Below are 9,610 nucleotides of genomic sequence, written 5' to 3'. Positions count from 1 at the left end.
ACTTGCCCTTTTTTCAGCTCAGCCTATTTTAACACGTAATTTGTTGGTTGTACATTAAATTGTTTTACAACACTTTCAATACTTTACTTTTCATTTGCCTCTTTTCCAAAGATAGCTTGACAAGCTCATAGTTTTTTTCCACATTATTTTGGTTTCTTGTTTTTCCATTTTATTGACTTAAACATTTAAATATAAATTCAATATCTGAGATTTATGTGCCATATTTCTTCTGATGCTTCACTCCAGTAGTTCATCTCCTTGTGTGCAATATAATTTATAATTTAATCCTCACATATGGGAGACACCACATTCTGACACCTGCAGGCAGTTTCTGTTTGTTTATTCCATTTGCCTTGTCAGAAGGGAACAACCCACATGGACCTGACATCCTTGTGATCAGACGCACCTGAGTGGAGCATGGGCCTCTTAGATTGATTACTTCTCTGGATCATTATCTTTATTTACTTCCAGTCCTGGCAAGTTTTTTAAATTTCCTTTCAAGTATATTAGGCATTCTGTGAATTCCTGTAACTTCTTGGTGATTTTAATTGTCGTAATTAAGTGTTTAAAGTATATTTTTCTCTGAAAAGCAGAAATATCAATAGTTGCATATATGAGTGAAATCTTTTACATGGATTTTCTATGGCATCTATCACCACCTCATGAGAAATTCCAAGTTTTTTCATTTGAAACACCCCTCCCATCAATAGACCATATTGTAATAATTCGTAGAATGTGATTACTTTTATATCATTAGAAAATTAATTATATATTATGCACGTATTTTTGAAATACTCCACTGCAATAAATAGTATATGGTCAGAAGTATTGTTTTCTCTAACATAAAACTAATATGAGTAAAGTTATTTACCTGAATTCAGATCTTTTGGCTTCAATTGCCATTCTGTCTCATTAGCACTTCCCTAACCCATAAAAGATATCATTTGTATTTTTTGTTTAATTCATAATTTATTGAAATAAGTTATTTAATGTTATAATGTTTTTATGGCAATTTAGGACATTTGCAATATGAGTCCCTGGCTAAGTACTCCTTTTGTACTAGAAATCAGATTTTTCTGGCACAACTTCTTTGCCTGCGATAGTACTTATAAAATGCATAAATGCCAGCACATGACTATTTCAATACTGTACTCAGTTGTTCATGTATAAATATTCATGAGCTATGAAACAAACCAAGTACAAATGCTGAATGTGTAGTACATATCAACAAATTCAGATTCTTCACAGAAGAAAATAATAAAAGACTAATTTTCTATGACATGTCACCTGTTCATTAGTTCTTCAATATGATTTAGGCTATTCCAAATATAAGAAAATGTATGCCTCACTATCCATGTTTTCTCAAAATTTTTTATCTAAGTCCTTAAGGGCATAAAAAAGAATGTATATTGCCCGATTTACTTTTGTAGACTTTCGATATTTCTTTTGCTGTGCATCTTAGTATGAATATATAGAGCATCTTATATTCAGTTTCTGTGCATCTTAGTATGAATACATGGAGACAAACACAAATGTACATTTAAGTGGTTGCATGAATTTTGCTTATATGGCTAATTGCTTATATGGATGTTGTAAATGACAAGATAAAATAGTAAAGTTTGATAAACTCATCAGTGCCGTGTGAACTTTAGTTCACTTACTGTACAACTTAATTCAGACACTAATAATTAGTCTAAAAAGTGTTTTTAAAAGCTGCAAACTGCATTTTATTACACATTTCTGAATCAGGAAGGGATAAACTGTGACACAGTTTCCTTGTGCCACTGACTTTTTTGGGGGAGAAACGTTCTGCAATAAAATAAGAGTTTCCACACTCTATTTTTAAAAAAGCTTGAGTTTTCTTCTGTGATTAACCTTCACTCCTCAGTCCCTTTTACCCAAGGAATGGTTCCTAGGTCATCTTTTGGAAGTTTAGTTTCTGGAAAGTTTTCAGCAATCCTCTCCTGTGCTTTGTCCTAGTTTTCAATGTTTTTATTGTTGTTGTTGTTGTTCTTGTATGGAGAAGGTGAGCCTCTTTAATTGAGGATGGTTTGTCTGTCTCCAATCCTGCTTGTGTTTGCTGAAGTTGAAGCTGTATCAGAGTTTTTATTCTCCCACCATCCTTCCCCAGGCCTACTAATGTTTTCAACACATCTTCAACACATGTTCTTCAACATCTTGTGACCTTTGTCACTATCAGTAATTTCAGAATGAACAGATGCAGGAGCATCATCTCTTTGGAAATTTCCTTCACTTCCAATCTGTTCCCTATGTTTTCCAGCTCTATCTTTATATTTTAGATTCTCCAGTATCATCTTTGTAGTCTGTATTCTGTAAAGCATATTTTACATATTTTACATATTTACTAATATATTTTAAAATCCTTTTCTTCTTTCCAACTCCTTTCCTTCTTAGTTAATGTTGGACCAACAAATGATTCATCTTTCTTATCAAGGAAAAGTGAGATCTAACCTGCACTGGTTCACATCAAACACAGCTATTACTGCCAGGGTGAATATAATAAGATAACACAGTCTCTCCAATTTTTGCTTGATCTCCATGCTCAAGTACATAAGGGTCACGCTTAGTTTTCAGCTGAACAATCCGTTTTTCATTAACAATTGTTCCATTTTGACTGCCTGATCCAAAAGGACATAACTTTGTAAGTCACGGTCAAAATAAATTTGTGCATGAAACGTACTGACACCAACTGCAGGGATTCAAAGAGCATACTGCATGTCATTTTCTCTTTCAGTTGTAGCAGGTTTTACAGCAGTAATGATGAAGAGTGATCCTGTCTGTAACAGGGGTAATCTAATGACAATTACTCTTATACATGGGGGCCACAGTTATTCCTCATCTTTCTCCTCAGCATCTTTTGCAGTTACATTGCCTTCACTGGTAATGTCTTCGTCATAACTACCCTCGGTCTGAGAGTCTATGATTTCACCTTCTTCTGATTCACTATCACTGTCTACGACTTTCTCATCTTTAAATAAAGTTGAATTGAGATGTTTTCATTAAGAGGAGATGCCATAGTATTTCCACTAATTAGAACAGTGAATTTTGGAGGATTATTTTTGTGATGAATGCCTATTTTGGCCTTTCTTTCACATTTGTAAAATTGTCTTTCCCATTGCAGCTTGAATGTTCAACACTGAAGGCTTTTTGACCCTCTGAATTCAAATACTTTTCCTCATTTTTTTTTTGTAGAAGAATCTGGATCCTCTCTTTTCTCAATTTTTAATCTTTGTTTTATGCTATAAGTCTGATAAGGTTGCAAACCTACTTGAGAATGAAACTGATAGCGAGCACTTTCCACCTCACGGTAGTAATAAATTGGATCATAATATATTTAATTCTCAGAATCTTAATAGAAACCAGTGCTGTGGTAAAAATACAGTCCAGTATTTTCATTATAACTAAATCCAGTCTTGATACAGCCGCTTCTGCTGCAGCTGTCAAACTTCCAGCTAACGAAGAACCTTCTAAGGACGTATCTTTTGCTGCTAATGCAGATGCTGGCTCCTGTGAATTTGAGGCAAATGACCCTTTTGTCTACATTTAACATTTGCTGTTCTATCAGTACCAGGGTGAGCATCATATTCTATTTATAACTGGTCTTTAGAATTCAAAGCAGGAATTTCAATATCCTGATCTTGCTGATCTGACAGTTGAGTCACTCACTTTATTTGGAAGACTAACATCATTAGAGTAGGACTAAAAATAATCCGAGATTGACCAAGGACCATGGTTTTCTGTGAGTACTTCTACATCAGACTTTTATTGTCTTCATTTCTCCCACAGTGGAGTACGTTACTGAGTTCTTCCGGCTGCGTGCGGAGCTCCTGGCCTTTGCTCTTGTTGCTCCGGAGCAGCCCTCCTGTGCCAGACCAGCTTTTCCCATTCCCGCACCTGCCACGTGCAGCTCCGCGTTAGCGTTTCAGCTTCTCCGCCTTCCGCCTCCGCTGGGCCCGCTCGAGCTTGGGGAGGGGGAGGGGCGGCCATAGCGAAGGCGATGGCGGCTGGGACCAGGCTCCGAGGCCGTGAGTTCGGACGCGAGACGGCTGCGTCCGCGGAGGGGCTCCGCGGGGCCGAAGCGGAGGCCGCGGAGCCACAGGCCATGGGGGCGCGCGAGCAGCCACAGGCAGCCTTCCTGGCCGGGAGGCTCCCAAACGCGGAGCCTAACGGGACTGCGGCAAGGAGCAAGGGGATGGCGATGGCCCTGCCCGATCTGTGCAGCATGGAATCCTGGGAATGACTGTACCTTCCCCAGCTACGAGGACAGCCGGAGGAGCGTCGAAGTCCACGGGCCAGAAGCGCTCCCTCCGTTCCCGAGTTGAGCTGGAAACAGTGACGAACAGTGTTTTAAATTCAGTATCCATGTGGCTAGATATGACCTGCTTGTTACTCTTAATTTTTTCCACATTTATTGAGCTATGATTGACAAACTGAAAAGTGTACATTTTTAGGGTGTACAATAGAGTGTTTTGAGATGTCTGTACACCTTTAAATTATTTCAGTTAAGCTAGTTAACATATCTATCCCCTCACATAGTTAATATGTTTCTGTATATGTGGTGAGAGCACCTGAGATCTACTTTTGTAACAAATTTCAAGTACACATTAACTATAGTCACCGTTCTGTACATTAGGTCCTCAGCAGTTACTCGCCTAATAACTGAAGGTGTGCCCCTTCCATGGATATCTCCCTGCTTTTCCCACTTCCTAGCCCATGGGAACCACCGTTCTACTCTCTGTTTCTATGTGTTTTTTTTAATTTTTATTTACTTTTTTAGATTTTACATACAAAAGAGATCATGCAGTATTTGTTTTTCTGTATTCGGCTTATTTCACTTAGCATAATGTTTTCAAGATTTATCAGTATTGTTGTAAATGAATTTCATTTTTTATTAAAGCTAAAATTATATATCTCTCAGTTTATCTATTTATCTGTATCAGAGGAGTGCAGATACCCTTAACGATACTGATTGTATGTCCTTTGGCTATAGACTCCGGAATAAATGGTATTTCTAGTTTAAAAATTGTAAGGAACCTCCATACTCTTTTTCATAATAGCTGCACCAATTGACATCCTCGGCAACAGCGTATAAGTGTTCTCTTTTTCTGCACCCTAACACTTTTTATCTTTTGACTTTTTGATAATAGGTATCCAAACACCACAATAAGGTGACACCTCATGGTGATTTTGATTTTAATTACTCTAATAATTAGTGATGTTGAGCATTTTTTATATACCTGCTGGCCATTTGTATATCTTTGGAAAATTGCTATTTATATATTTTGCCCAATTATTAATCAGGAAATTGCTTTTAATTCTGCTGTGGGTTCTTTTTTTGTATTGTTTAGTATGACGTACATTTTGGATAGTAATATATTATCCTACATATGGTTTAAAAATATTTTCTCCCATTCCATATAATGCCTTTGTATTTTGTTGATTTTTTCCTTTATTGTGCAGAAACTTTTTACTTTGACATAGTTCCGCTTGTTCATTTTTGCTTTTGTTGACTGTGTTCTTGGTGTCAAATCCAAAACATCATTGCCACGACCACTGTCAAGGAGGTTTTTCTCCATTTTTTTAGAGGATTTATGATTTCCATTCTTATGTTTAAGTCTTTATCTCATTTCAAATTCATTTTGTGATGATGTGAGAGAAAGGTTCACTTTTTGTCTGTGCATATCCAGTTTTTCCTACACCACTTATTGATGTGTTTATCCTTTCTCCATTCTGTGGGATTGATTGATTGTATATTTGTGAGTTTATTTCTGGGTCCTCTATTCTGTTCTATTGTTTTTTATGTAGGTACCGTACTATTTTGATGACTATAGCTTTGTAATACAGTTTGAAATCAGGAAGTGTGAGGCTTCCCGCCTTTTTGTTCTTCTCAGTTTTTGGCTATTTGAGGTCTTTTGTGGTTCCATACTAATTTTAGAATTGTTTGTTCTACATTTTTAATAAAAAGGCATTAAAATTTTGATAGAAATTTAACTCTGTAGATCACTTTGTGTATTATGGATATTTTGACAATATTAATTTTTAGAATCCATGAACACAGGATATATTTCCCATTTTGTATACTGTAATTTCTTTCCTCAACATTTTATACTTTTCAGTATGCAGATCTTTCATATTCTTTGTTAAACTCATTCCTAAGTATTTCATTCAATTTGATAATATTGTAAATGGAATTATCTTTATTCTTTTTCAGATATTTTGTTGTTACTGTAAAAAAAAATGCAACTGATATTCATATGTTAATATTGTATCCTGAAAATTTACTGAATTAGTTGGTTAGCTAAAACAGTTTTTTTGTTTGTTTGTTTTTGGTAAAATAGTGGGTATTCTGAACTCCGGTTAAACTTTAAATTGATGGTTGCTATTATCATTTCAAAATTCTTTAAAATATAACCAGATGGATTCCTGCTTTCATGAATTCAATCTTCTCACTTAAAATAATTTTGTCTGGTTGACTTGGGCCCCGGATATTGGGGGCACCCCGTGGGAGCCAGGAGATTCGGTGAGGGGTGGGAGGGAGAAGCGGTCAGTGAGGGGACTGAGCTGGGGAAGCCGAGAGGGGCTCCCGGGGACAGCAGGGAGGAGAGGGAGTCATGTCGGAGATCCAGTGGGGAGAGAGAATGGGCCAGAAAAGGAATAAGGGTGAGAGTGGGCAATAGGACTGCTTCCCGGTGTGGAAGGGAACTTTGCTGAAACTGCGGGCCCCTGGGAACAGTGCGGGCAGGGTGGGAGGGAGTGGAGAGGACCCCAAGGTCAGTGTGGAGAAAGGGACATTTCCCGGTTCCTTCGCGTCTGCCCAGGTTTCTACGTTCCTGGCCCCCCCAGAGACAGGGCAGGGGAGGAGGTGGCTCCCGGCGGGCTTGGAGAACTAAGGGGGGCACGCACACTTCGCAGGGCTGGAGTGACAGGGGAAGCCTGAGACGGCTGCGGATCTCGCTGGCCCCGTGGGTGTGCGAGGGGGGCGCGGGCGGGCCGAGCTCACGGGGCCAGCGCCGGGACCTGCATGTGGCCCTGGAGGAATCTACAAGCACCCGCCCGTGCATCAGGCCTTCCGGGAGACCAGTGTGAACAGTGCCATGGACACGCTCTTCCCAGCTGGAACATTTGTGAGGCTGGAATTTAAGCTCCGGCAGACAGACAAGTGGCCGGAAGAAGGACTGGAAGAAACCCAAGTGCAAAGTCCAGTCCAAGGGGAGGAAGCAGAAATGCCTGACCTGCGTCAAACTTGGCTGCGAGGATAAAGTTCTGGGCAGGATGGTTCACTGTCCTACAGAGTTGCAGACTCGGCGGGAGCCTAAGGAGCACCAGGAGGCCTGGTGCGGACGGGCAGAGCTGGCGGTGAGGAACCCACAGCTACTGCTTCCCTGCACAGTTTGCCTTCTCCAAGTCCCGGACCCCAGCTGAGCCCAGCACTGAATCGCATGGCGCCTCCTGAAGCACTGCCGTGGGTAACCAGTGGAAGACCCCACCTCCCAGGGAGAGGACCCTACTATATCCCCAGATAATAAAACTGTTCTCTCCCCAACAAAAAATAAATAATTTTGTCTGGTCTTTGAAAATGTGTATCCTCTGTCTACTGGTCAAAATGCCACCCATTTATCTATATGCCTAATTAGTCAATCTTTTTAATGAAGTTATTTGACTTTTTATTATTATGAAACAAAATAGTAAATTTGTTAATGGTTTTAATATCATCTAACATGATTGAAAATGTCAATTTGTCATTGCCAATGAATCTTTGTGTTATTGATTTTATTCTGTTAGATATTTTGTTCATAAATGTCTAAGTGGCTTAGAATCTTGCCTAACATATTTTATGTGCTAAGTACTAACTACTCTAATTCACCAAATTATCTTTCTATACTATTCTTATAATACAACATTATTTTTTATTAAAATTATTTTTTGCCTAATCTAATTATTTATGAAAATTATAAGGTCTATTCAGTTTGCCAACTTTATAAAAGCCAAAGTGGTTTTCTCTCTTTTTTTTTTTTGAGACGGAGTCTCCCCGTTTCCCAGGCTGGAGTGCAGTGGCACAATCTCGGCTCACCACAACCTCCACCTCCTGGGCTCAAGTGATTCTCCTGCCTCAGCCTCCCGAGTAGCTGGGACTACAGGAGCTTTCCACTATGCCCGGCTAATTTTTGTATGTTTTGTAGAGACGGGGTTTCACTATATTGGCCAGGCTGGTCTTGAACTCCTGACCACGTGATCTGCCCGCCTCAGCCTCCCAAAGTGCTAGGATTATAGGCTTGAGCCACCGCGCCCGGCCTTTTTTTTCCTCTTTATTAATATGTTAGAGAGTACAAATGCAGCTCCCTCACAGAAGCATGTTGCATAGTGATGAAATATCAGCTTTTGGCGTGACAGTCATCTGAATGCTGTTTATTTTCCCAATTAGTTATTTTCTCATTCCTAAACCCTCTGCCAACCTCCCATCTTTCTGAATCTCCAGTGTCTATTTTTCCAGTCTCTATATCCGAGTGTATGCATAATTGAGTTCCCACTTACAAGTGAGAAAATGCAGAATTCGATTTTCTGTTTCTGAGTTTTTTCACTTCCAATAATGGCCTCCGGTTTCATTCATGTTGTTGCAAAAGACATGATTTTATTATTCTTCATGGCTGAGTAGTATTCCATGGTACAAATGTATTAGCACATTTTCTTTATTCGATTATTAATTGATAAATTTAAATTAATTTCATATATTGGCTATTGTCAATAGTGCTGTGATAAACATATGAGCGTGTGTATTTTCTTTATGTAATAAATATTTTCCTTTGGGTAGATACCAAGTAGTGGGAGTGCTGAATCAAATGGAAGTTCTATTTTTAGTCTTTTAAGAAATCTCCATACTGTTTTCCATAGAGGTTGTAGAAAGTTACATTTCCACAAACAATGTATAAGTGTTCTCTTTGCTCTGTATCCTTGCCAATATCTCATTTTTCTGCTTTTTACAATAGCCATTCTGCATGGTGTAAGTTGGTATCCCATTGTGGCTTTTAATCGGTATTTCTCTGACCTTTAGCAATGTTGAGCATCTTTTACATGCTTATTGACCATCATTGTCTTTTTTTTTCTTTTTTTTGAAAAATGTCTGGTCATGTTCTTTGCCTGCTTTTTAATGAAGTTCCTTGTTTTATTTTTGTAGAGCTGTTTGAGTTCCTTGTGTATCCTGGATATTAGTTCCTTGTCACATGCAAAACTTGTAAATATTTATCTCATTCCATAGGTTTTTTTCTCGCTCTGTTAATTAAAAAGCTCGTTTTCAGGAGCTTCTTAGTTTCATTGAGTTCCTTTTGTTTATTTTTGTTATTGTTATATCTGCTTTTGGGATCTTAGTCATAAATTCTTTGTCCAAGTCAATGTCCAGAAGAGTTTATCCTAGAGTTTCTTCTAGCATTTTTATAGTTTCAAGTGCTACATTTTAGTCTTTTAATCCATATTGCGTTGATTGTTGTATATGGTGGGAAATATGTGTCCCATTCCATACTTGTGCATATGGCAATATAATTTTTCCAGCACAATTTGTTGAATAGGATGTTATTTCTCCGGTGTATGTTTTTGT

General features: G+C 38.5%; 1 pseudogene; it reads right to left on the bottom strand.

The window, feature by feature from the left end:
• Positions 1-1,877: 1,877 nt before the first annotated feature.
• On the bottom strand, positions 1,878-7,082 carry LOC100581699 (annotated as a pseudogene).
• Between the last annotated feature and the right edge of the window lie 2,528 nt (positions 7,083-9,610).

This window comes from Nomascus leucogenys, chromosome 12 (assembly GCF_006542625.1).
Source record: "Nomascus leucogenys isolate Asia chromosome 12, Asia_NLE_v1, whole genome shotgun sequence".
NCBI lineage: Eukaryota > Metazoa > Chordata > Mammalia > Primates > Hylobatidae > Nomascus > Nomascus leucogenys.
Note: the sequence above shows the minus strand (reverse complement) of the source record. Positions and strands in the feature narration are given on the sequence as shown.